The 24,903-nt window shown below is 41.3% G+C and overlaps 2 long non-coding RNA genes across 10 annotated transcripts in view; one reads left to right on the top strand and one right to left on the bottom strand.

Moving 5' to 3' along the window:
* Positions 1-24,218, bottom strand: part of LOC146398587 (uncharacterized) — a 151,356-nt gene extending 127,138 nt beyond the window's left edge. For all 5 annotated transcript variants that reach the window (XR_014819533.1, XR_014819535.1, XR_014819537.1 and 2 more), the window contains exons 1-3: positions 23,791-24,218; positions 22,231-22,335; positions 15,074-15,301 (exon numbers count right to left, since the gene is read on the bottom strand). This is a non-coding gene — a long non-coding RNA (uncharacterized LOC146398587). The remainder of the gene's footprint in view (positions 1-15,073; positions 15,302-22,230; positions 22,336-23,790) is intronic.
* A 10-nt stretch (positions 24,219-24,228) lies between these two features.
* LOC102167197 (uncharacterized) overlaps positions 24,229-24,903 on the top strand; it is a 153,034-nt gene continuing 152,359 nt past the window's right edge. For all 5 annotated transcript variants that reach the window (XR_014819540.1, XR_014819541.1, XR_014819542.1 and 2 more), the window contains exon 1: positions 24,229-24,486. This is a non-coding gene — a long non-coding RNA (uncharacterized LOC102167197). The remainder of the gene's footprint in view (positions 24,487-24,903) is intronic.

Raw genomic sequence — 24,903 nt, 5'->3', positions numbered from 1 at the left:
TTAAATATTATTATAAAAATATTCTCACAATATGAATGAACTTTGAGGACATTATGCTAAATGAAATAACCCAGTCACAAGAAGATAAAATACTGTTTGATTCCATTTACATGAGGTATATGAAGTGGTCAAACTCTTAGAAAGTAGAATGGTGGTTACTAGGGGCTGGGGCGGGGAAGTTGTTGTTTAATGTGTACAGAGTTTCAGATTTATAAGATGAAAAAGTTCTGGAAATCTATTTCATAACAATGTAAATATACCCAACACTACTAAACAGTGCATTTAAAAGTGGTAAAGATGGTAAAGTTCACAGTGTTTGTTTATACCACACACACACACACACACACACACACACACACACACACACACACACGTTCTCTACAAAATTATTTCAAAAACTAGAAAACAGGAGTTCCTGTCGTGGCTCAGTGGTTAATGAACCCGACTAGTATCCATGATGACATGGGTTTGATCCGGGCCTTGCTCAGTGGGTTAAGGAGCCAGAGTTGCTGTTGCTGTGGCTGTGGTGTAGGCTGGCAGCTACAGCTCTGATTCGACCCCTAGCCTGGGAACCTCCATATGCCGTAGGTGTAGTCCTAAAAAGACAAAAGACAAAAACAATGACAACAACAACAAAAAACCCTAGAAAATAACAGATTTTAAATGGATTTGAGGGAAGTCACCTTGTCACTCCTACCCAAAGCAGGACAGTCTATTAGATTTTGCAGAGAAAGGTAGTAATTTCATAATTTTTCATTGGTTTCAAGTATTATTAATACTTGTCTTCCCAATTTGTGGTTACTATAAGCTTATGCAATACGTGTTTCTTTCCTCTCTGTTTCATTCCAAATCAATTCCAAAAAGAACAAACGATCTGCTTGATTGCATTGGAATGAGTGAGGCCAAGATGGAAAAAGTTGCCTCCTTCCTTCCCATTTGTTTAATGGCTGATGTGGTTTGGATCTTCCAGGTCTGGGAGGGAATAAGATTTGTTTAAGAATTCATATTCTGGACTCTGAGGAGAAGAGTCAGAAAACCCATAATCCCTAAAGGTGACTCTAGGTTCAAGAGATCTTTTCACAGCCCCATTCAGCCCACCCCCACTCCCATTGGAGAGAAAGGAGGGAACATTTGCAAAGACCTTGCCAGAAGCACTAAAGACCTAATGACCATCCCCAAAAAACTTCCATTTCCAATGACCGAGTAGGGAGTAAATGCTGCGTTGTTTCTTAGGCACACTCTTATTATCTGAGAATGATACAGGGGAACTTGATTTTATTTATTTATTTTTTTTGTCTTTTTGTTGTTGTTGTTGTTGTTGCTATTTCTTGGGCCGCTCCCGCGGCATATGGAGGTTCCCAGGCTAGGGGTCTAGTCGGAGCTGTCGCCACCGGCCTACACCAGAGCCACAGCAACTCGGGATCCGAGCCGCGTCTGCAACCTACACCACAGCTCATGGCAACGCCGGATCGTTAACCCACTGAGCAAGGGCAGGGACTGAACCTGCAACCTCATGGTTCCTAGTCGGATTCGTTAACCACTGCGCCACGACGGGAACTCCGGAACTTGATTTTTAAAGAGAATGTTTAAATAATGCAGGATTTAAAACACTGTATCTAGGTCTGTGGGGTTTAATGCAGTAGCCACTAGCCACATATGATTAGTAAGCACTTAATGAGGCTCCTCTGAATTGAGATGTGTTCTAAGTATAATATACCCACCAGATTTTGAAACAACAAAAAAAGAATGTAAAATAGCTTACTGATAACTTTTATATTGGTCACATAAATTATATTTTGTATATGTTATTGTGTTAAATAAAATCTATTATTAAAATCAGTTTGACTTGTTTCTTTTTACTTTAATACCGCCACTAAAATTTTTTAAGAAACATTTGTGACTTGCATTATATTCCTATTGGAGAGCGCTGATGTGATTCTCTGTGAAATTTAGAATTAATAAGAGAAGAATGCAAGGTGAGGGCCTATGGTGTTATGATATAATAACAATAATAGTAACAGTAGTAACAAATAGCCTTTATGATATACCTGTGTTTAAAACTTAATCGGAGTTACCGTCATGGTTCAGTAGTTAACGAACCCAACTAGGATCCATGAGGATGCGGGTCCGATCTCTGGCCTTGCACAGTGGGCTAAGGATCTGGCATTGCCATGGCTGTGGTGTAGGTTGCAGACACGGCTTGGATCCTGCATTGCTGTGGCTGTGGCATAGGCTGGCAGCCGTAGCTCTGATTGGACCCCTAGCCTGGGACTCTCCATATGCCATGGGTGAGGTCCTAAAAAACGACAACAACAAAACCCCTTGATCTATATGATTTTATTTAATCCTAATCACATTCCTGAAAGGTAATTACTATTTCCATTCACTGAAAGGTTAACATACTTTGTTCATTTTTCTACTGAAACCTTATGCCATGGGGTGGCCAAAAATGAAAAACAAAAACAGTGAGATATAATTTTATACTTATTTGACTGATTTTTTTTCAGATCATTAAAACTTTTAAGCTATAGTTAGGAACTGATGAGAAGATATCCATACTTTTTTCAAGTTACCAAATTTCAACATTCTTGGGCATATTTTTTAAAGTGAGGTAAGGAATGCTTAAGAGACATCATTCCATACTGGAAGATCATTTATTTTGGTGTCAGAAAACCTGAATTTAAATACAAGCTTTACTTCTAGCAAGCTATGCAATTTTGAACAAGATGCTTAATCTTTTTCTACTGAAGTTACTGTCTTTTTCTTGTTGATTTGTATGATTCGATTTCTTGTTTGTTTTGTCCTCAGTGTTCTAGATAAGAATCCTTTGTCCTCGACTAGGAAGCATGGGGTTTCAGGTTCGATCCCTGGCCTCACTCAGTGGGTTGAGGATCTGCTGTTGCCGTAAGCTGTGCTGTAGGTTGCAGAGATGGCTCAGATCTGGAGTTGCCCTGACTGTGTGCGTAGGCTGGCGGCTACAGCTCTGATTCGACCCCTAGCCTGGGAAACTCCACATGCCGCAGGTGCAGCCCTAAAAAGACAAAAAAAGGAGATAACTGTTCATCCATTTGAAATATTTTTTTCTTTTTATGGCCACACTGAGATACAGGGAATTTCCTGGGCCAGGGATCAAATTGGAGCTGCAGCAGCAGGCCTACGCCACAGCCACACCAGATCTGACCTATGCCACAGTTTGCAGCAACTCCAGATCCTCAACACACTGAGAGAGTCCAAAAATCAAACCTGCATCCTTAGGGACACTATATTGGGTTCTTAACCCACAGAGCCACAGTGCAAACTCTGGAAACACTTTAAAGGCTCTTCACCTATTATGAAATATGTCTCTAACTTTATCCATGTGCTCTTTATTATATAACAGAAAACCTTAACTTTGATCTTTTCAATAATCAATTTTATACCATATGGTTTTTTTGAAGTTTTTGCTTAAGAGGTCCTGTACTGCCTTAACAGCAGACACATTTTAGAACATATTTATCATGGATCCCAAAGACCTAACTATACTTTCAGTGAGATTACATTGTATTTACTAGATGACTGTGGGGAGAGTTGATATTTTTACAGTACTAAGTCTTCTCATCCAAAAATATGGAATGTCTCTTTATCACTCAAGTTTTTTTTTCTATGTTCTATATTACAAGTTTAAGTTTTCTCAAGAAGGCCTTATGCATTCTTGTTTAATTTAATTACCAGACAATTTTTAGTTGTTATTATGTGAATAGTATCTTGCTTTTCAATACATTTTCTACTCGTTTGCTCTTAGAAATGCCTTTATAAGTTGATCAATATCCATCATGTTCTTAGAGCTTACCTGTTGATTCTATTGGTTATTCAGAGTAAATAAGTTTCACCCTGCAAAAACCAATAGTTTGTTTCTTTCTTTCCAAATCTCTTATTTCTCTTTCTTTCCTTCAGGGTTGGCCAGGGTTTTTAATATTATAGTATTAGTTGTAATATACAGTGGTTTCCAACCATAAGAATGTTTGTCTTATTTCCAGTCTTAATAGAAATGCACTTAAAGTTTCTCCAATAAGTATAATATTTCCTGAGGGTTTTGGAATATAACCATCATTCAAGAGAATTAAAGAAATTCTTTTCTACTCTTGGTTTTCTAAGAGTTTTTATCATAAATAAGAATTTGTTAAATGCTTTTTCTGTTATCAACTAAATATCATGAGATTTTAAAATTGTAATCTACTAATTTTCTAAAATTTGTGGCAGAATTCCTAGTGATGAACCGTTCATTAATCTAGTTGTATTATTTTAAAACATACTGCTGGAATAAATTTTTTAAAAGAGGGTAGAATTTCCTTTTTTTTTTTTTTTTGTCTTTTTGCTTTTTCTATGGCTGCTCCTGCGGCATATGGAGGTTCCCAGGCTAGGGGTCTAATCAGAGCTATAGTCACTGTCCTATGCCAGAGTCATAGCAACATGGGATCTGAGCCACGTCTACAACCTACACTACAGCTCACAGCAACGCCGCGTCCTTAACCTACTGAGCAAGGCCAGGGATCGAACCTGCAACCTCATGGTTCCTAGTCAGATTCGTTAACCACTGCACCATGACAGGAACTCCAAATTTCCTTTTTATATATACTGTTTTCACCTTATTATACCAATATTATGAAATGAGCTTGGCAGCTTTTGCTTTTGTCTCTTGCAGAGTAACTTATAATACAGATGGAAATTTACTGTTCCTTAAGAGTTTGGTAAAACTCACCTGAAAAATCATTTAAGCCTATAGTTTTCTGAGAGTGGAGGTTATCAACGGCAGTTTAATCTCTTTAAAACTTATTGGTCTAGCCTGATTCTAGGGACGAAATTAAGATGGCGGAATAGAAGGACTGGAGCTCAACTTCTCTCCTAAAAACAACAAAATTCACAACTAAAGACTGAGCACTCTTCACCCAAATGGACTGGAAACCTTAAAAAAGATATCCTACTCCAGAAGAAAAAGAGGAGGACACAAAAAGAGCCTCCAGGAAAAAGACTTTAGACTGTTGATGCTGAAGATGATACAAGACATTGGAAATAAACTGGAGGCAAAGATGGATAACTTACAGGAAACACTAACCAAAGAGATACAAGATATAAAACTTAAACAAGAAGACATGCAAAATACAATAACTGAAATAAAAAATTCACTAGAAGCAGCTAACAGCAGAATACAGGAGGCAGAAGAACAAATACGTGAGGTGGAGGATAGATTAGTAGAAATTACGGATGCAGAACAGAAAAGAGAAAAAAGACTGAAAACAAATGAAGAGAGTCTCCGAGAACTCTTGGACAATGTTAAATGCACTGACATCCATATTATAGGGGTGCCAGAAGGAGAAGAGAGAGAGAAGGAGACAGAAAAAAATATTCCAAGAGATAATAGTCGAAAACTTCCCTAACATGGGGAAGGAATCACTCACTCAAATCCAGGAAGCACAACCAGTACCATATAAAATAAACCCAAGAAGGAACACCCCAAGACACATATTAATCAAAATGACCAAAATTAAAGACAAAGAGAAAATCTTGAAAGCAGCTAGGGAAAAGAAACAAATAACATACACAGGAACCCCAATAAGGTTATCTGCAGATTTTTCAACAGAAACTCTGCAGGCCAGAAGGGAGTGGCATGATATACTTAACGTGATGAAAGGAAAAAAAAACCTCCAACCAAGATTACTCTACCCAGCAAGGCTCTCATTCAGATTTGAAGGAGAAATCAAAACCTTCTCAGATAAGCAAAAGCTGAGAGAATTCAGCAACACTAAACCAGCCTTACAGCAAATACTAAAGGAACTTCTATAGGCAGAAAAGAACAAGAGAAGAAGGAAAGAAAAAAGAGCAACAAAAACAAATCCAAAGCAATTAATAAAATGGCAATAAGAACATACATATCAATAATTACCTTAAATGTTCATGGACTAAACGCCCCAACCAAAAGACATAGACTGGCTGAATGGATACAAAAACAAGACCCATATAGATGCTGCCTTCAAGAGACCCACTTCACAGTAGGGACACATACAAATTGAAAGTGAGAGGATGGAAGAAAATATTTCACGCAAACAGGGATCAAAAGAAAGCTGGAGTAGCAATACTCATATCAGACAAAATAGACTTTAAAATGAAGAATATTTTAAGGGACAAAGAAGGACATTACATAATGATCAAAGGATCAATCCAAGAAGAAGATATAACAATTTTAAATATCTATGTACCCAACATAGGTTCACCACAATATATAAGGCAACTGCTAACAACCTTAAAAGGAGAAATCGACAATAACACAATAATAGTGGGGAACTTTAACACCCTGTTTACAGCACTGGACAGATCAACCAGACAGAAAATCAATAAGGAAAAAACAGGCCCTGAATGATGCATTAAACCAGATGGACTTAATAGATATTTATAGGACATTCCACCCCAAAGCAACAGAATATACATTCTTCTCAAGTGCACATGGAACATTCTCTAAGATTGATCATATCCTGGGCTACAAATCCAACCTTGGTAACTTTAAGAAAATTGAAATCATATCAAGCATCTTTTCTGACCACAACACTATATGACTGGAAATCAACAACAAGGAAAAAAAAATGCAAAAAACACAAACACGTGGAGACTCAACAACATGTTACTAAACAACCAATGGATCACTGAAGACATGAAAGAGGAAATTAAAAAATACCTAGCAGCAAATGACAATGAAGATACGACACTGCAAAACCTATGGGATGCAGCAAAAGCCGTTCTAAGAGGAAAGTTTATAGCAATACAAGCCCACCTCAGGATACAAGAAAAAGCCCAAATAAACAAGCTAACTTTACATCTAAAGCAGCTGGAGAGAGAAGAACAGACAAGACCTAAAGTTAGTAGAAGGAAAGAAATCATAAGGATCAGAGCAGAAATCAATGAAATAGAAACAAAGAAAACCATAAAAAAGGTCAATGAAACGAAAAGCTGGTTCTTTGAAAAGATCAACAAAATTGATAAACCCCTAGCCAGACTTATCAAGAAAAAAAGAGAGAGGACTCAAATCAATAAAATTAGAAATGAAAAAGGAGAAGTAATAACAGACATCACAGAAATACAAAGGATCATAAGCGACTACTATATGCAACTATATGCCAATAAAATAGAAAACCTAGAAAAAATGGACAAATTCTTAGAAAAGTACAATCTTCCAAGTCTAAACCAAGATGAAATAGAAAAGATGAATGGACCCATCACAAGAACTGAAATTGAAACTGTGATTAAAAAACTTCCAACAAACAAAAGTCCAGGACCAGATGGCTTCACAGGCGAATTCTATCAAACATTTAGAGAAAAGCTAACACCTCTCCTTCTGAAACTATTTCAAAAAATTGCAGAGGAAGGGATACTCCCAAACTCATTCTATGAGGCCACCATTACCCTGGTACTAAAACCAGACAAAGACTCCACAAAAAAAGAAAACTACAGGCCAATATCACTGATGAACATCGATGCAAAAATCCTCAACAAAATACTAGCAAACCACATCCAACAGCACATTAAAAGGATTGTACATCATGATCAACTGGGATTTATCCCAGGGATGCAAGGGTTCTTCAATATCTGCAAATCCATCAATGTGATACACCACATTAACAAACTGAAGAATAAAAACCATATGATCCTCTCAATAGACTCTAGGCTGACCAATTACAAGAAGTTTTCCCTCTTCCTGCTGCATGCAACACATGGGAAGGAGAGCAAGAGCAGATCCCAGCCCCTATTGCTTGATACGCTTTCAATTTTTTTAAATCTACTGAAGTTTGATTTATGGCCCAAGACATGATTTACCCTAGAGTACATTCCATGTGAACTTGAAAAAAAAAGTATATTCTGCTGCTTTTGGGTGGAATGTTCAATAAATATCAATTAAGTCTATCTGGTCTAATGTGTCAATTCAGGCCTGTGTTTCTTCTTCTTCTTCTTCTTCCTTTTTTTTTTTTGCCTTTTTTTTAGGGCTGCACTCATGGCGTACAAAGGTTCCCAGCCTAGGAGTCGAATCGGAGCTACAGCTGCCGGCCTATGAAACAGCCACGGCAATGCAGGATCCAAACCAAGTCTGTAACCTACACCACAGCTCATAGCAATGCCAGAACCTTAACCCAGGGCCAGGGACTGAACCCACAACCTTATGGTTCCTTGTCAGATTCATTTCTGCCGTGCCACAACAGGAACTCCCCAGGCCTGTGTTTCTTTATTGATTTTCTGTTTAGATTATCTGTCCATAGATGTAAGTGGACCATTTAAGTCCCCCACTATTATTATATTACTATTGATTTCTCCTTTTCTGGCTCTTAGTAGTTGCCTTATATAATGTGGTGCTCCTATGCTGGGTGTATATATATTTACAATTGTTATGTCTTCTTCTTCTTCTTTTTTTTTTGTCTTTTTAGGGCTGCACCTGTGGCATATGGAGGTTGCCAGACTAGGGGTCAAATTGGAGCTGAAGCTGTCAGCCTATGCCACAGCCACAGCAATGCCAGATCAGAGCCACATCTGCAACCTACACCACAGCTCACAGCAACACCGGATCCTTAACCCACTGATCAAGGCCAGAGATCGAATCTTCATCCTCATGGATACTAGTCAGATTCGTTTCCACTGAGCCATGATGGGAACTACATTCTTCTTGAATTGTTGCCTCGATCATTAGGGAGTGTCCTTCTTTGTCTCTTGTATTATTCTTTATTTTAAGGTCTATTTTGTCTGGTATGAATATTGCTACTCCAGCTTTCTTTTGATTTCCATTTGCATGGAATACCTTCTTCCATGCCCTCACCTTAAGTCTGTAAGAATATCAGATTTCTTAACATTATTTTTAAATATCACCACTTTAAAAAGGAATATATTCTGGAGAGGGTGTGTTAAAAAAAAACATTTTGTCTCTTTTTTTAATTCTGAATTTTTTTGTGAAGTAGAAAACACAGAGATAAAAGTGCACAAATTATGAGTGTACAGCTCAAAAAAATTTCACAAAATGAATGCATCCAAGTAGCCAATATCTAAGTCAAGAAACAGAATTAGTACTTAGCACTCCAGGAACCTCTTCAAGTCACTGCTTGCCATCCATAGACAACCACTGCTCTGATTTCTAATACTCCAGGCTTGCTTTGGCCATTTGTGAACTCTGGGTAAATGAAATCATTCAGAGTGCACTCTTTTCTGTCTAGCTTCTTTCTCTCAACCTTATATTTGAGACTGATCCAGATTTTTGCCAGTAGCAATAGTTCATTCATCCTTACTACTGTATAGTACGCCCTTATAGAAATATATCACAAATCACTTAATTCACTCTCCTATTGAAGGACATTTTGAGTCATTTCCAGTTTGGAGCTAATGTGAATGGTTGCCAGCCACTTTTAATGTTTGATTGTTGTTAGCATACTTTTGCCAAAAGCCACACCACGTGTGAATGTGAAATTCAAGGGCTGATAAATTGTCATGGTTATAGGAAGCAAAAATAACTGTAAAAGATCTTTTCCCTTACTTGGAAAACTTAAAGTTATGGTTATTTTACAAGGCAGTTGTATGAAATTCACTGCATAATGCTAATAAGTCACTAACCAGTGAGAAAGAAATCAGAATGATGAATTTTCAGATAACAAGTAAGAGTCTATGTGATTCCAGCAACAGCTGGTTATTTTTACCCTCTGCCATTAGCAAAGCTTGGAAACTTTTTCATGATATAATAATGTGATGCTTCTAGGATTTAATATATACACTGTGCTGATCAACTTAAAACTCTGTGAGGTAGGTGGCAAATGGCATGGCTCCATTTACCAGAAAAGGGAGTTTAGGCAAATCAATCCACACCACTCTCATTCTGTTCATGACAGCAAATCGATATCAACTTCAGACTGTGTAGAGAGCTATCTCCAGCATCCCCCCACCCCACAGTCAGCCTGGAAGGTGCCCAATATGTTGCAGTGAGGATCGTGGGAGGAACCACAGCCTCAAGGTGGGAGGAATTCTATTAATACCTTAGATTTTTATAGTACTCTGCCTCTGGAGACTTTGAGCATCCTTTCAGAAGAGCTGGCCAAAGCTTGTGACTCATATGCCAACATTAGGAGGAATGTTGCTTTGGAGATGTGTCTTTGCATGTCTCTTGAGGCGACTTCCAGGCTCTTTGTAAAGGCTGAGTTCTCATCTCCAGCTATTATGTTCAGAGCCCAAAAATATGAAGAACTTGTTAAGGAGTAATTCTCTTTTCTCCCCTAATATCACTCACAGCATCTCAGCTTCCTGGATGTCTCCAAACATGCTATTTCCAGGATTCTTTCTCTCTGTACCATGATTTCTTTGGCTGTCTGGTGAAGTCTATGGGCTCTCAGAATACTGTTTTGTTTTGTTTTTGTTTGTTTGTTTTAGGGCCACACCCATGGCATATGGAAGTTCTGAACTGGAGCTACAGCTGCCAGTCCCTGCCATAGCCACAGCAATGCCAGATCCGAGCTGCATCTGCAACCTACACCACAGCTCATGGTAACACCATATCCTTAACCCACAGAGGGAGACCAGGGGTTGAACCTGTGTCCTCATGGGTAATAGCTGGGTTCATTACTGCTGAGCCATGGCGGAAACTCCATCAGAGTATTGCTTTTAAATGTGTAAAATAAAATATACAGAACTACAAAGGAAAATGAACACATAAAAATGCAGTTATCTAAATAGTCAAAGAAACAAACAAAGCAAACTTGTGATGTAGTAATGTATGTGCTTCCTTATTGACATATAACAGGATCTGGAGGTGGGAAAATAACATAATTTCAAAATAATAATGAGTATTCACAAAATTTGAAGATATGTGCAACAACTGTAATATGATATAAAAATATTTTTATTTCTATTGGTGACAAAGTCACAAATACTAATAATTCTGAGTTTGCTGTCCGTATTTATAGGTGAAAGAAATTTTAAATTTCCATTAAATGTTAAAAATTTCTATTAAAAATTTAAGATGTATTCCATTTTCCCCTCTTAATTCCATCACAACCCCCTGAAATCTATTCCCACTTCAATGCCCCAAAGATGGCCTTCATCTAGACACATGCTCAAATCCCTCAAAAAGCATTAGCGTCTAGAACCCAACAGCCTCTCTCCAGAAAGCTGGAGTCCAGGCCAGTCCTTGCTGTCAGAGAGTAGCTAGCTTTAAACTTGTGACTATGATTCTCAGACTTTGCTAGTATGGCCAGACAAGAATTGACCTTGAATTTAATCACTGCCTTCTCTTGTTAGTTTCCAGCATGACTCCCTGTGACAGACTGATAAACAAGCCCTTTAAAAGCTATGTTTGCTCTTTGGAAACAATCAGGGAAGTTTAGATGATATCCAGGAATTATTGTTAATTTTAGGTTAATGCTACTCAGATCAATGAATACACATGGTTATAAAAGAAAATGTCCATTTTTTAGAGCTGTATACTTAAGTACTCGGGTGAGTAATGTATTTGAGATTTGTGATTAAAATTTTTAAATTATTCTAGGTAAAAAAGGGAATGAATGAAATGAGAGAGGTGAAAACTTGAAAATTCTGGACTCTGATGATTATACAGGGGTTAAACTATTTTCTCTACTTTAAAGTATGTTTAACATTTTTATTATTAAAAACCTTAAAATAATTTTTGGACCAAGAAATCAGGTAGGGAATGCTTTTTAATAGTGTCAGTGTGCTTCTTTACAATAATTATTTAATTTACTTCCATGCACAATACAATGATTCAATTGTATTGTTACTCTTACAGTAAATATTAGAGTTGTAAAAATTAGCTTCATTCATAACTTTTGCCAGTTGTCAACCATGGTTTTGCTCTCCAGGAGTTTATATTCAAGTTGGAAAGAGATAATGTATGTACATGAATCCACAGTTAGTAAATAGCGTGAGACAGAGTACGATATAGTGTCAAGATACAATGAAGATGGAGCATGTGACAGAAGTCCAGGGAAGGAGGAGACGGGTGAGAAACAAAGGCAGGGCTGGTTGATCAGAGGTGGAAGTTGTGGCCCACCTGTCTTTGGGTTCATTGCCTCTTGCCAGCTTAGGCTTCTTTCTTTGCTCTCATTTTTCCACTGTGGGATTACCTCTGGATTCTTAAAGCTCCTGAGCAACAGCATTCTTTCTCCCAATATCTCCCTGCCCTTTTTACTTTGCAGGCTGTGTTGGACACATCGTGAGTCTCCATGGATGTGTGCCCCCTTTCTGCCCAGAGCTGCCCTATTTTATCTTTCTATCCCAGATGGCAAACTATAGCCCAGATGCCAAGTACTACCTTAAACATTCCTACCCACGCAACCAGTCCCGTGTGGTTCCTGCCCTTGAGCAGTGTGGTAATGCTTACAGGCAGGCAGCTTACTCTCTCAGACCCTAGAGCTGCCTCAGAGGAGAGGCCTTCCCTGAGTGCTGGAGAATAAAGCAACAAAGCTTCACAAAGATCGGCCACAAGGTGATGATGAAAGTAATGGGACAGACCCGTAGGCATAGCTGTGGAGCCCAAATGGCAGCAGTTTCTGGGGCCAAATTCATAGCCTTTGGAATGAGCTAGAACAATCACTCAATAGTAGAAGAAAAAAAATCCCTAGAAACCCTTCAAGAAGACCAAGCTCCTAGATGATCTAATTTAGGAACACTTATTTTTATTTAATTTATTTATTTGTTTATTTATTTTTGTCTGTTTTGGGGGGGCCGCACCTGCAGCACATGAAGGTTCCCAGGCTAGGGGTTGAATTGGAATTGTAGCTGCCAACTTATGCCCGGGCCACAGCAATGTTGGATCTGAGCCATGTCTGTGGCCTACACCATAGTTCGCTACAACGCTGGATCCTTAACCCACTCAGTGAGGCCAGGGATGGAACCCCATCCTCATGGATGCTAGTTGGGTTCCTTAACTTAATTTCTTACATTGCTTAAGTCACTGAAACCCGAGAAAGTTTTTCTTTTTTTCTCTTCATTAATTCTTATTGAGTTACTTGAGGCATTGTGAGTAGGTTACCTGGCCAGCCTGTGTTGGCAAACAGATGAAGTCAGTATGAGAGGGACATAGGTTTATCTGTACTGCCATTCACACCAAAGCTGGAGGCCGCTGTCAGTTTACCAACTTTTTGATCCTTTCATGGCTTCACATCACAAGTTTGAAGGACAAGAGAAAACATCAAATCCATTGTGCTTAAGAGTAGAAGGATTCAAGGAACCCGTCTAGGACACACCCCTGACAGATAGACAAAACTTCAAGCCAAGGTACTATCCCTTTCTGGGACCTGCCTCCCCTGGCCACCAACTCTTCCCACCTCCTTGGACGAGGGGGCTCCATCTGAGACTCCGGTCTACAAGATTTCATTTTATCCCATCTCTCATATTCAAGAGCATGAAAATCAAATGCTTTAATAACAACAAATGAGCAACAAAAATTGCTGCTGTTCTGATTTGGGGGCGGGGGGGGGGGTTCCTCAAAGGAAAAAGAATCAAGGTGTGGCCTTGATCCACGAATCATGAAAGTTACCCAGAGAGTGACTTGGACTGACCTAGAGAGGTCAGGACATAGAAGCACTGAATTTCTGCTTAATAAGTAACCAGAAATCTGAGTTTCCTCATGGAAGCAAAGTGACACCAACAGTGTCTGAGTCTCCCAGGAACAAGCAGTGGTCTCTGGAGAGAGATGGGAGAGTCCATAGAAAGTAGCAGGCCTTGAGACTCAATAAGGGCCATAATAAATTTCTTGGGGGCAAGAATGGTTACAGAATTTTATAGAAGAGTGGCATTTGATTTTCTATTTTATTTTAGTTTTATTTATTTATTTACTTTGTATTTTTACGGCAGCCCCTGCGGCATATGGAGGTTCCCAGGCCAGGGTTTGAATCAGAGCTGTAGCACAGCCACAGCAACACCAGACCCGAGCCACATCTGCGACCTACACCATTGCTCACGGCAATGCCAGATTCTTAACCCACTGAATGAGGCCAGGGATCAAACCTGCATCCTCATGGATACTAGTCAGATTCATTTCCGCTGAGCCATAATGGGAACTCCTGATTTTCTATTTTAACATAGATTCTCTTCTTTATCTTGTGACCTCCAAGCACTCCATAATTCTGTCACATGGGGCGGCTTTGATTTGGAGAACAGAGATGCTGACCAGTGTCAGGGTAAGGAGGGATAGTTCAGCCACTGCAGAAGCTGTGAGGGGCCACTAAGAACAAACCACAGTAGAGAGAAGGCTGGAACTTGGGCCACCCCACCTTGTGAAGGATTGTGAGACGACTCCCTTTCACTCAAAATACACTAGAAGAAGGTGACCCTCATGGGAAGGCAGGAAGGAAGCTAGTCCCTACTGAGAAAGGGCTGTACTGGCAGGAGACACTTGGATACTTGGTTTACATATGAAAAATAATCACAATCACATTCCCCGGTTTGGATGAGATCCCCCTAAACAAACACACACAAGCAAATTAATCATTCCTATTTTCCTATTTCTTGACTTCCTTAAAGTTCCATTTATGTTCTATTATAGCAATCATCTCATTACACTATATCATTTCTGTTATACCCATATGTTTTTATAAGTATATGTGTGAACTTATTTTTTGTTTATTTTTGTTTTGTTTTGTTCTTGTCTTTTTGTCTTTTTAGGCCCGCATCCACAGCATATGGAGGTTCCCAGACTAGGGGTCGAATGGGAGCTGCAGCTGCCAGCCTATGCCACAGCCACAGCAATGCCAGATCCAAGCTGAGTCTGTGACCTACACCACAGCTCATGGCAATGCCGGATCCTTAACCCACTGAGTGAGGCTAGGGATTGAACCTGCGTCCTCACGGACACTAGTTGGGTTCCTTAACTACCGAGACTAACGGGAACTCCTGACCGTCTTCTTTGTATCTTTTACCTGTCAAGTGCCTGGCATGTGTTAAGAAGTGTTTGTTGAATGACAATTGGCCACCACAGGTATTTATTAATAAGATGGAGCTCTGAGTCACTCAGCAGAATCAAGTATCATTGAGCATCAAGGAGGCGACACGAGTTTTTTCTCACCTTCGGCTCATCCTGTGACATTTATAGGAACCCTGGACTTCAGGAAGCATTTGTTCTATGACGACCCACACTGGAATCCGCAATACTCCTCCATGTCCTGTGGCTTCTGGCTGAGGAAGAGGTGTGGACAGGCTGGTGTGGGCATGTCACTGTCACTGAGCCTGGAAGAATTGGCCTGGCTGAACTTCCTGGTACAGGGGTCAGCGTATCTCCAAGAGCAGCCATGGCCTGTGAGTAAAAAGAGTGGGCTGGCATGGCATTTGAGTCATTTGGCAAGTGCTGGAAGGTTATCATCCCACAGCTCCCCACACTGAGCTTTCCATTTCCTGTCACAGTACCCAATAGCTGTCATCATTAGCTATTCATGCTTTTGAGTATTTTCAGAGATTCCAATGATTGAGTGGCTTCTTTACTTGGTATCTGAGTAGGAATCTGGAATAGGGGCAGGGGATAGGTGAGAATATCAGAGAGAAAAATAAATGGAAAGGTGATATAGACAGACTTTGTCTTTCTTCTAATGGTTTCCAAGGCAGGGCAATACTTTCCAGAATACACTTAGCCCTTCTCAAGTTGCCCAGACAATACTGAGAAACCTAGTAGGTCAGGAGTCACAACACATGTTTTTAAACACATGCTTTCTCTCCCAGCCACACAGTGCCTGAAAGCTCAAGTGCTGAGAGAAATGAGAGAGAATATCAAAGCAAAGTATGTTGCTTGAGATGGTACTGTCATCTTGGCATGCCCCAGGCCCACATTTCCAGGCTCCCTTCTCCATCCAGATAAGACCTGGAATCTGAAGAAGAATACTTTTCTTTTTTTCTTTTTTTTTTTTTTTTTTTTTTTTTTGCCTTTTTGTCTTTTCAGGGCTGCACCCTCGGCACATGGAGGTTCCCAGGCTAGGGGTCTAATTAGAGCTGTAGCCACCAGCCTATGCCAGAGCCACAGCCATGCCAGATCTGAGCCTCATTTTCAACCTACACCACAGCTCATGGCAACACCGGATCCTTAACTCACTGAGCAAGGCCAGGGATTGAACCCACAACCTCGTGGTTCCTAGTTGGATTCGTTTCCGCTGCGCCACGACGGGAACTCCAAGAATCCTTTTCTGGATGAAGACTAAGAATGTAAAAGGAAACACAGAACTGAATTTCCTAATCTCAAACAGGAATGTTGATTCAGGCATACATGTAAATTTTTTTCTGTGAAGTCTTAAAAAAAGAAAGCAAATTGCCTTTAGCTTACATAAAATAAATCTCATTTATTAACGGATTTAACTGGATTTAACTTTATTGACTCCTGGTCTAAGAGAGGGCTGTTTATCGAGCTGTCCACTGTGCCAAGACCACTGCTGAAGCTGCTGCTCTTAAGCACTCAGACCATTGCCATATGCAAGGCCTGGAACCTGAATTTCATTTGTCTTCCATAACCAGCTCAAAGCAGTGATTTATTGTGCTTTATCTTCTCATTGTAAGTAAATACTCACTTTTGTACCTAGTTTTGCATTTGTGGTTTTTGCGTTCCTTTTTATCAAGAAAGGGCCCCATATTCTCTAAGTTTCGGCACCCACTGAAAATTGAATCTGGCCTTTCTGACATCTACTCATGTAGCACACATTCTTAGTGTGCATAATTATATAGGCAACCTCAATTAAAGAGGGTCTGATAACTGTGATTCCTAATCAGCCAGAAGGTTCTCTGCATAATGCCCTGAGATGCAAGTAATGAAACTGGAAGGAAAAAAAAAAAAAGCAGATAGTGGGGATTTCTAACCTCAGAGCTTTAGCAAGTGTTCTACCTGGTCCAAAATCTTTTGTCCCTCCATGGGCACAGAAATGCATGATAACAGCTAACACATAATATTTACTGCGAGCTGGGCCCCTTTCAGTCCTCACAAGCACCCTTTCAGGTCGGTTCCCTAACTGTACTCATTTTGTAGACAAGGAAACAGGCATAATTTCCCAAAGTTACAGCTAATACACATGGTACAGCTGGGAGCTGACCCAGGCCACCTGGGTCCAGCATCTAGGGTTTCCACCTCTAAGGCACATTGCCTATGAAGGATCACCGCTTATGTTAGATATGATGACACAGGAACACAGAGACAAAACCCTTACCTTGTTGACAAATACTCCCTATGTTTCTCAGCAATCTGATTAAACAAAGTTGTGGTTGCTTCACTTTCAATTTCCTTTCTTCCTGAACAAGAAATGAGAGACATTCCTAGAAACCCAGGGTGGCTTGACACATGGTAAGAGATTAGAGTGGGCTGCACTTTGGTGTTCCCAAAGATACCAGTCTTACTCCTTGGAACCTGTGCACGTTATTTCATATGGTAGTTTTAACGGGTGTGACTAAATTAAGGATTTTGAAATGAGATTATCCTGAATTATCTGGATGGGTTCTAAACACCATCAAAAGTGTCTTTACAAGAGATTTGCAGAAGAGTTCCCCGTCATGGCTCAGTGGTTAATGAATCCAACTAGGAACCATGAGGTTGCGGGTTCCATTCCTGGCCTTGCTCAGTGGGTTAAGGATCTGGCATTGCCGTGAGCTGTGGTATAGGTCGCAGACACAGCTTGGATCCTGTGTTGCTGTGGCTCTGGCGTAGGCCAGTGGCTACAGCTCCGATTAGACCCCTAGCCTGGAAACCTCCATGTGCCATGGGAACAGCCCAAGAAATGGCAAAAAAAGACAAAAAAAAAACAACAACAACAAAAAAAACCCAAAAAACAAGAGATTCGCAGAGAAGGAGGTGAAGATAAAGGCAGAGATTAGAGTGATAGAGCCAGAAGCCAAGGAACACCACGAATGCTGGCAGACTCCAGAAGCTAGAAGAGGCAAAGAACTATTCTCCTCCACGGCCTGTGCAGGGAGTGTGGCATTACTGACACCCGAATTTCAGATTTCTGGCCTTCCAAACTGCGAGAGAATAAATTTCTATCGTTTTAAGCCATCAAAGTTGTGATCATTTGTTACAGCAGCAATAGGAAACTAATACAAGGGTGAATACATAGCAGTCAACAGTTTGAGCACAATATTCATCATCATGGCTGCTGTGCACCGCACCCTGACAGGTCTGGGGTATGCACTGAGTGGCATTTATTCCCCACAAGGTAAATGAAGGAACTGAGGCCACAAAGCTGTGAAGTGGCAGAGCAAGGATTTAAACCCAGGTCTGACTGCAAAGGCCATGAACAGAAACAACATCCATACTATTCTGTCAATTTCAACACCTTATATGGAAATGTATTAACTAAAAATGACAGCCAAACTCCAGCAGTTCTCAATTATTTTTCCGAGCTAGATTTCCTAGTTAAACTTTCACTCTTTGCCCATACACCCTTTCAATTTGGTTATTTGTTGGCTCTTCTTAGAAATGCCACTTAAAAAAGGGGGTACAAGCTACTTTTAGCCCATTTTCCAAATGAAGAAACTGAGACACAGTAAAGTTAAGTCATTCGCTGGAACTCATTCCTCAGAGCCTGGCCTGGAAACATTTGCCCTCATCACTGCTCTAGCTATCTCTGCAGAATCTTGGTCTGGTCTGTAGGAAATAGACAGCAACTTTCAATTTTTTCAGTGCTTTTTAGTTCCAATAGGTGTACCAGCTCTGTGCACGAAGGTTAATTAAACCACTATCAAATGCAAGAGCAGCCAGGTCTTTGTCTCTTAGGTAAAACCATCACAAACGATTCTTGTTCAAAATTAAGCTTGTAATAATCTGCTGCCAGCTGGTTGCGTGCGTTTTTTCCCATTTTAACAACATGTACTTCTCTTTTCATCAGAAACTCTGGGTCACAAAAGCCAATCTCATCTACATCTTTACCACGTTGTTTATCATCTTTCTGCATGCAGGAGAAAGACCTGGTAATGAAGCAGCCAAATTGGATTCCAGGGAGGATTTGTCCTGACTTAGAATACTTTCGGAATCCATTCAAAATGCCTCTGATTTATCATTAAGCCCTCTGAAGCCATTTATTTGAGGCCAGATTTTCACGGATAGGTCATCAATTGTGTGCCAGTTATGGGGAATTATAACACAGCTGATGAAGTGTGACAACACAGAGTCCACTGGATTTGCAGGAGATTACAGGAGGGTCTTAGAGAAGTCAGCAGCTATTCCACATAGCATGTTTCTGAGCAGAAAGAGAGCATGAAAATAAAGAAATAGATTCTATCTTGCCACCTGACACATCTCCTGTGGGCTCTGGGTTGAGTTTATGTGGGTTCCCATTCCCACAATTCTTTTCACCTGCCCCTGCACTTTTCTGGCACCTACTCCGGCCCAACCCCTCTCTCTGATGGTATTTGCAGGTACCATACAAAACTAGGAGTTCCCGTCGTGGCTCAGCAGTAATAAACCCAACTAGTATCCATGAGGATGCAGGTTTGATCCCTGGCCTCGCTCAGAGGGTTAAGGCTCCTGCATTGCTGTGAGCTGCGATGCAGGTCGCAGACACAGCTTGGATTCTGTGTTGCTGTGGCTGTGGCATAGGCCAGCAGCTACAGCCCCAATTCGACCCTAGCCTGGCAACTTCCATATGCCACAGGTGGTGCAGCCCTAAAAAGGAAAAACAAACAAACAAAAAAAAACAGACAAAACTAGAAGCAAGGATGGAAGGCAGACTGATGCTTGTGGCTGATCAAGGGGAGGGCGGTACGCTCGGCCACATCATGGACACAGTTATATTCTGAAAAGGGCAGGTGGTGTGCTATCTAATGAGGTTTCAGCTGCCCCATAAGATCCAAAACACTTCATAAACCATGAATCTCAATCTTGAAATATAGCTGCATCTACTTGAAAGTATTCTAGGTCAGCCTGCCTCCTTTCCACACTACACATAATAGGCTCAGAAGAAGCTTGTGGGGGGGCCAGTGGTGAAGGGTTTCAGCCTTGTTGGCAGAATCGTCCACAATTACCAATGTACATACTTTGTGATCAATCAGTACACTGTCATGATCCTATCCTAAGAGGAAAGAAAAAACTGCCCTCATATGTAAGGATATATGTGCAAAGGTGTTTGCTGCTCAGTGGTAAAAATCTAGATGCAGACAATCTGCATTTCTTGTGGTAGTAAATGGCTGAAGAAAGCATGGAAAATAATATATTATGAAATGTTATACAGCTATTAAAAAGAATGAGTTAGATCTATAGGAATGAACCTGGAAGGATGTCCACATAGATTAAGTGAAAAAAAGTCAGTTGCAATATAACAAACAAAATATTATATGATCAAACTTTAAATTAATAGGGCTTAGTGTCTATAGAAAGAGCATCATCATGTTACTATAATCTGTAAGTCTGAGGAAGGTGCATCAGTTTATCCATAAAGCAAAGACATTTGAATTCTAAATTGGGTTGGTTTCAATCTAACTAGGGGGATAGACTTTATAATAATAATGCGTACACACCCTGCCCCAGCTTATGCTACACTGGTAAACCTCATCAAGTAAAAATACCTTTTACCCTTCAGAGAAATCCCTTAAAGTTGGGGTTCTGGTGGGGTTTTAAGTTGAGGGGAAGGATGAAAGCAAGAATTTTAGATCTGCCTTTTCAAAATACGTAGCCTATGTCTTACCCCAGACCAAATGAGTCTGAGTTTCTAGAAGGTTAGGGATGGGAAATGGAGAAGGCGGCCAGAAAGTGTAAAAGTGCCCCAGGGATCTAGCCACTCTTTCCTCCCTTTTTCCTTTCCTCCCTTTTGTGACCCAACTGAAAATAACTTCTTTAAATCATTAAGAGGCAGCCATAATGATGACAGACAATAGCATTTATACTGTGCCAGACCGTGACCTGTGACCCAGGATATTAGCATAAACTAATTCATTTAATTCTCACAACCTACAAGGGAGGTGTTAATTATCATTATCCCCATTTACAGATGAGACTAGACAAAGAGGTTAAGAAATACCCATGACTTAGGGGTAGTACTAGGGTTTGAAACCTAGGAAGTAAAATCCTAGATTTAGTCTCTATGGAAACATGTGAGCCAGAGCAAGTGAGATAGGGTAGGCTCATGAGCTCAATGAAGCATTTTTACACCCAAGTTTCTCAATGATCTTGTCGCTTGGATGAGACCTAAAGAATTGTTCTACTTCTCAGAGCTCACCCATGGCCACCCTTCTCATCACTGAATGGCCCTTGGCCTTTGAACTGTTCGGTGTATCTGGAGAAACAATTCTGAGAAAACATGCTTTACTGCTTCTCTCTCTTTCCTTTGCCATGGAAACAGGCTCCTTTCATAAGCAAAGAATTATACTGAATCTTCCACTAGAAGGCTGTGCAAAAATGGTCCGATATCTCATGATGGCTAATTCTTCTTTACCATGCTCCTAAGAGCTGTCTTTAAAATTAGCCTGGGTGGAGTTCTCGTCATGGCTCAGTGGTTAACGAACCCAACTAGCATCCATGAGGATGAGGGTTCGATCCCTGGACTCGCTCAGTGGGTTAAGAATCTGGAGTTGCCATGAGCTGTGATGTAGGTCGAAAACACGACTTGGATCCCACATTGCTGTGGCTCTGGCGTAGGCCGGCGGCTACAGCTCCAAGTGCACCCCTAGCCTGGGAACCTCCCTATGCTGCTGGTGCTGCCCTAAAATAAATAAGCCTGGTACTGGCCTGCCTTTGACATCCTTTGCTTAGGGGAGGAGGAGGTGTCGAAGGACATGGGCATATAAACGTTCTCTTCTATAAAGACTTCTTCTCATCCTAAAACATGAAAATTAAGTCTTTCTTGCCTTTAAGAATTGCGATGCTGTGGGAAGAAAACTAGCCTAAGAGCTACGGGCCAGTTCTATCACTTTGTAACAGTATGCCTTCGACCAAGTCACTTAACTTTCTGAACTTCAATTTGTAAAATATGTAAAATGGGATCAATAATTGCTATTCAGAGTTCCCATTGTGGCACAGTGGAAACAAATATGACTAGTAACCATGAGGTTGTGGGTTAGATCCCTGACCCCCGGCCTCGCTCACTGGATTAAGGATCCAGCATTGCCGTGAGCTGTGGTGTAGGTCACAGAAGTGGCTTGGATCCCAAGTTGCTGTGGCATAGGCTGGTAGTGATGGCTCTGATTCAACCCCCTAGACTGGGAACCTCCATATGCCATGGGTGCAGCCCTAAAAAACAAACAAACAAAAATTGCTATTCTACTTACTTGATTTGCAAGGTGGTTGTACTGATCCAAACAACAACTCAGATCTTCTGACTTCATGTCCGTGGTGTCCAAACACCTATCCATCCATCATTTTGTTTCCTCAGTCTTCATTCAATACGCAGGGTATTTTCCAAAAGTTAGCGAAGTGAAAAGTACATGTACATTGGGAGGTTGGGGGAAGAAGAGAGAAAACCCAGGTTAGGAAAGGTCATTAAAGGCAGCGAAAATGAGGTAATTAAGAGCAAAGTGTGAGCACGGACTTACAGCAGCCCATGACCCCACATTCTATTTTCATGCTATTCTAGTTCCTTTGAGGGCAATCACTGTATGTGGCACAAAACAAGGATTGCTTTTTAAAGTTTCCTTAACACAGAGCCATTTTTAGTTCATCCAGGCAGGACCTTCTATCTCACCTCTCTAGGCCCTTCTGCTAAAATGTACAATAACAGGTGAACAGAAGTGGGCAAGGCTTACAAATAGGTGGGCTCCTCAGATCCGGCCATAGGAAAAGGCACCTGTAGTGTGCTTTAAGTCTATGCCAGATACAAAGAGAAACCTCTGGGTATTACATACTGTATATAAAGCACAGGTGCTCATGCCCCCCCCCCTTTTTTACAGTTTTTTTAACTTTTTTTTTGTTGGGGGGGTACACTCACGGCATATGGAGTTTCCCAGGCAGGGGGTCGAATTGGAGCTGTAGCCTCTGGCCTACACCACAGCCACAGCAATGCCAGATCCAAGCTGTATCTGTGAACTACACCACAGTTCACAGCAAAACCTGATCCTTAACCCCCCGAGCAAGGCCAGGGATGGAACCTGCTTCCTCATGGATACTACTCAGATTCGTTTCTGCTGAGCCACAACAGAAACGTCTGGCCCATTTTTAAGGTAACTAATTGTGTACATCTTCATGTAAGGGGCATATATTAGTAACACTTTGAATTTGTAGTGCTTCTCCATGTACCATTAGATTTACCTCTGAAGTATCCTGAAAAGGTAAAAATATAACAAACTACTTTACTGGCTCTATTTGATAAATGAAGGAACAGAGACTGGAAGCAACAGGTGGCAGGTTATTAAATAAAATCAGCAGCTGAGCAAGAACTAGACCTCCAGGGTCCTGGACTCCAGGGCAGAGCTGACTTCCCACCTGAGGCTATTACTGAGCATTCCTGTTCAGATCACAGAGGGCTTTTTCCATTCTAGTAACACTACTGATAATTCTAGAAATAACTGATTCATCCATGTACTCATCTCATGAACTGAGGAAAGAGAGTGGAAGGTGTCTAGAAAGGGCGCTGGGGCAGTAATCAGAGGCCAGAGCCTCCATTAACTCGAAAGCCAAATTCAGTGTTAGGCCTTTATCGTGAGGACAGTGGGAAATCCCCTAAGAGTTTAACGCGGGCGAACGTCCTGATTTAGCAGCAATCGCTACGGTCTGCACTGGACCTGACAGAAATGGCCAAACCTTAGAACAGGACACCAGACAGAGCTACGGTGACAAGGCACCGTGAGAGGTGGCATGGCGGTGGCAGCCTAAGAGGCAAAGTGAGTGTTCACCTCCACATGTGAGAACCAAGGTGTCATTCTCTCCTGGAACCCCACCATGTCCGATTTTCTTCTTCTAGGATGATTGCAAATGTGTTTCTGGTAGGAAAGCAGTCCCCCTGCTCCTTCTCCCGGCCCCCTTGGTCCTTGTCCCTGGAACATTCAGGAACGAGAGAGGAAAAAAATAACTGCCCGTCGCCCGGATTCCGGAGCCAGTGCGCGCCGAGGCCACTTGAGGTACGTCGCCATGACCAGCAGGAGCCTGCTGTTCTAACCAAAGAGGTTTCGCCAAGCTCTTTACAGTAAGGCCAGGCCTCTCGGTGTCCGTGGCGAGCGCTTTGGGACGTGACAAAGTCTCACAGGAATCAGGCCTCACGGTAGCTTCACCAGAACCTCTCCTGCCGTGGGGCGTGGCGAGGCGGGAAGCTGCTCAACTCTCCCACAAGGCCTAGCGCGGGCGGGGGATAACCCCGCCCCTGCCGTCTCCTGCCGCCCTCCCTATTGGCCAGTGCTCCTGCCACTCAGCCGAGCATCTGCCCGCGGGATGTTGAGTCTCCTCCCCGTCTGCAGCTCTTCAGCTTTTTCTTCTGAATGCCTCGATTTGTGCTTGGAGTGAGGGCTCCAGTGCAGGCTGCATGAGTATTTGCTCTTTGGAGTCTCTGTGAGATGGACCTGGGAGGGACATTCCAGTTTTACAGGCGCAGAAAAGTAAGAGGTTTGAGTGACTTTCCTTAGAACCACGTGCTGGTTTTTTAAAACAGGATTTTAGCAGTGGTTCCGGGACCTGCCTCCGCTCCATAGCATTAGCTCCGTCGTTAAACCGGTCTGAATGTATTTTTTCGTCTGCAAAATGAGGAAAACAATAGTCACCTTGCGGAACTGGTGTGAATACATAGTAGCAGAAAAGGCCCCCGATATGAGGCTGTTAATGGTACGGACGTGAGCTTAAAAACCCCAAGTCTTTGATTTATAGTCTGGGACTCTTTCTGCAAAGCTGTGACTCTCGGAAGTCCAGAGAGCTCAAGATGGTCCAGGGACATATTCGAGGGTTTCAGTGAGTTCTTACGTAGGATACAACTGCAGGAAAACATATTCCCCTAAGGCAAATGCTAAACATTATCGCTA

This window comes from Sus scrofa, chromosome 11, assembly GCF_054392235.1.
Source record: "Sus scrofa isolate SSC_HxYL_T2T_F1_AM1 chromosome 11, Sscrofa_HxYL_maternal_Yorkshire_Landrace_v2.0, whole genome shotgun sequence".
In the NCBI taxonomy this organism is placed as follows: Eukaryota; Metazoa; Chordata; class Mammalia; order Artiodactyla; family Suidae; genus Sus; species Sus scrofa.
Note: the sequence above shows the minus strand (reverse complement) of the source record. Positions and strands in the feature narration are given on the sequence as shown.